Below are 3,695 nucleotides of genomic sequence, written 5' to 3' on the forward strand. Positions count from 1 at the left end.
GCTATAGCACCAGATTGGTAGCAAGCTTCACAGATTGGTACTACAGATTGGTAGTTGCTTCATTGCAACTGTTCATTGCAATGACAGTCAAGTAGTGCAACTAATGCGCAAATAAACCTAAGTTTGTCAGTTGGAGCCACCACACACTTCTGGCGGTTAAGGCTGCTTTTAAAATTTAGCACTTTAGTATGGAGGCGTTACAGACTTGAGATCAAATCAACATTCATTCCAAATAGTAGGCTATTGTAGCACGTAGTTGCAGACACAGGCTACTTGAAAGTCATTTGTTGTGCTAATAGCAAGCTGGTAATTCCAAGTACAAAATGTGAATGCAAAAATGGAATGGGAAAAAGGATGTACGGTACTTGCCTATAACAGCGTTGACCCTGATAAGGCCAAGAGCCTCTTTTTGCCTATTGGTGGTGGTGTTTCCAAGAAGTGAGTGGCCCATGAGGTTCTCTGTGAACACATGGTGAATCAAGGCCCTTGCAAACTTGCCTGGTCCACCATGGCAAGCTGTGCCAGGATCATCTGAATGAGCAATTCTCCAACCTATGTGAAACGGCACGTTTAGGTAAATATTAGTGAGGTAGTTTAAGGATTTTAAGCATATTTACACAACAGCCACACTCCAAATAAATCACAGAAATACTGCCTGCTCCAGACGTAAAATGTCAACTAATGTCACTTATAAAAACAAACAAAACTAATGTCATAGCTTGTTATGCTGTTAGGATGCCATGTGCTTCAGAAAAACAAGGATTCACCCAGTACAAAATAAAATAGTAAGTAAACCAAAGCATTGAAAACTTTATTGCAAGTAGCATTTTTAGGATACTTCACATTCTTTCGGGTGTCTGTCTTTACCTATTTTTCAGCCAATTTGTGTCACTTGGTGGCCAATGGCCTAATGGTTAGGGCTGCTATGTAGATGGGAAGTGGGTTAATAACCATCTGATGGACCTGCTTGGATCTCTGGGTATGTGACTCAGAGTATGTGCCACTCTTCAATGAACCTCTTTCACGCCATCGTGGGCAACTGCTGCTTGTGTTGGCAAGCAGCAGTAGCAGCTCAAACAGGAAGATAACTGTCGACGTTAATGCGATTACCACTACACATCAGATTCGCTTGCTGTGTCCCAGACCTACTCAGCTGAATGTGTACATAAGACACAAAGACAGGGTGTGCCAACTGCCCACCTCATCAAATAAATGAATCAACTCGCAAATCAAAGGCTATGCAAAATCGCAAAGGAGACACTTAATGCTACCATTTTTACTAAATCTTAAGGAGAATACCTCCCGGCAATACATTCTCCTGGAAACAGTGCATTTGATCATGGTGACGCTAGACGATGAATGGCCAAAGAATTCACCTTTAGCATTCCGGCTGTGGCGTCTCCAGGCTCATTTTGATTCTGAAACAGATGTCAGTATTAAAATGTGACGCCACGATAACTCAAAAGCAACAATCAAAACATCTACATGGACGATTAGGCCGACATAAATGGATGGATATAAATGACTGATTGAAAACATTAAAGCATGGATGCTCTTGCCACTGGCAGTGTGAGGTGGGCAAATAATTTATTTTTAATTTCTCTCCTAAATTTTTAAATTATTTTTGCTCATCTACTGCATGAACTGTTGCGGCCACATCTTAAAGGTAGCTCGTTCATATAAAACCTGTGTTGCATTTTTTTACTCCCCATCTAACTGCTGCTACTGCAGTTTGCTTACTCTCTAAGTATTCCAAATAACTGCTCCACCAACAAACCATTGTTCCAAGCTTATGGCAAAGCGTCATTTAGATCACAAGGATACGCTCCCCTTTAACTCTCTCTCCTCTTTAGTGTGTGAATTCAAAGCAAAAATAACTTATTGACATAACTGTCTGCTTCTATCTCATAAAAAGCCTTGCTAATTTTTGACATTTGTCGATAACGCTTACATGCCACTGGGAGCACAGTGGGACGACACGGCAAATATGCCCAAGCATCTCGTTCCTTTACTGATTTTCGAACTCGGTTAAATCAATCAGTTACTGAAGGGCCAAAGGCTGAAACTTCACACGATGACATTATTTTGAATGTTTCATCTCACTAAAGCAGAACATAGAATCCCACAGAATCTGCCTTTTCCGTGAATATAGAGCGCCTACGCGAAGGCGCTAGCGCGAAGTACTCTATGGCGTCGAAGGGAGATAATGGTTAAAAAAAAAGTTCACCGCGCGCGTACCGGCGGAAAACAAACCACACATAACCTGATGATTTCACAGCATTCACTGGCATCAGCCCTTTTTTATCTCACCTATCACATAGAATCACATATACGCTATTGCAATTCTTTATTATTATCGCGCCACAGCGCGTGTCTACCGCACGGCGTGTCAGCGGACTCTGGGCACTCGATCCTGAAGCGAACAGCGTAGCAGAGTACATTAGAACGGCAAAACGCCCCGCGCATATTTTCGCCGATCCCGACACGCCATGTAGTAGATGCACGTCAATGGACGGCGTTGCGCGAACGAAATATACTTGATTACAGTACAGTTCGGATTATTTCACGTCGCATTGTTTCCACGAAAAGGGCGAAGCACGAGCGCTCATTAATAAGGCTAATTTCAATCGGTGCTGGAACACCGTACCAAACATCGTGGCGCGCACAACATGCCCTGTTTTAGCTGGCTCCACATAGCTGCTTTACGTCGCCGCAAGCGCGCTGTGAAGATAAATCAGTACCAAACTTCATGCTCAATATCACAAATCTAGTGCTGCACAACCAATTCTCGCAACGGAAGGATAGTACTAGTAATGAAAACGAGCACAGAGGCGCGTGGAAGACACGCACGGGCTCTGTACGCACTTTTGCTGATAGCGTCGCAAAGAACGAGCAAGTGGAATTCGAAACACTCACTCACCTTCAATGTGGCTGAGTTGGAGGCGATTATGGTGATCTTCGAGGCAACGTGTAGCCCATAAAGAGCGAGCACCAAGTTCTAATATACCAAAGATGTCACAGCGAGGCAAAGGGCACAGAAAACGCAGCAAACTCATCACGCAACCCGCACACATACGCCGCACGCACAAAGTTCCGGAATGCGCCAGAGTCAACAGCGCAAGCGCGCATTCACACAAAAGCGCGCATACAAATCCGCGCTTTCATAGATATGAATTGCCATATTTATTAACAAATATTGTAATATAATGATATTTCTTAACAATTTTTGTGGTTTGCAAGAATGTGAAAGTTTTCTGCTTAGCTTCCTTGAGGAACTATTTTCTTTATCGCGGTAACGCAGTGCGCCGGTCGGTCACGTACGGAGCGCGCGGGAAATAGTGCAAAATTCAAACGTCGCAAATGTCGCGCCCTGTGTGCGCGCACAGCTTTAATCGTTTGTATTAAAAATAAATATTTATTTTAATACGTGAAGCAACCGGCGCGAAATGAACTACGGACCAGTAACGTACACAATTGACGCTGTTCGTGATTGTTAGTTTGACATCATGACGAACGGTAGACAGCATGCCGTCCCACAGTAGCGCACCCAGGATCTCTGCCAGGGGGGGGGGGGGGGTTGACAGTTTGTCAATACCATCTAAACAGCGCTAATTTCACTTTCTTCGGGGGAAATTGTCAAAAAATGCGCTTTTTGCGAGTGTGCAGACGATTGCGCGTCTTACATCTTAGTTGCC

The 3,695-nt window shown here is 43.8% G+C and overlaps 1 long non-coding RNA gene across 1 annotated transcript; it reads right to left on the reverse strand.

Annotated features, from left to right (window-relative positions):
* Positions 1-373: 373 nt before the first annotated feature.
* Positions 374-3,071, reverse strand: LOC125945379 (uncharacterized). Its single transcript, XR_007466863.1, has 3 exons — positions 2,921-3,071; positions 1,377-1,418; positions 374-552 (listed from the first exon to the last, which is right to left on the reverse strand). It is a non-coding gene; the product is annotated as an uncharacterized LOC125945379 (long non-coding RNA).
* Between the last annotated feature and the right edge of the window lie 624 nt (positions 3,072-3,695).

The sequence above is a fragment of the Dermacentor silvarum genome, chromosome 5, assembly GCF_013339745.2.
Source record: "Dermacentor silvarum isolate Dsil-2018 chromosome 5, BIME_Dsil_1.4, whole genome shotgun sequence".
Classification (NCBI taxonomy): Eukaryota; Metazoa; Arthropoda; class Arachnida; order Ixodida; family Ixodidae; genus Dermacentor; species Dermacentor silvarum.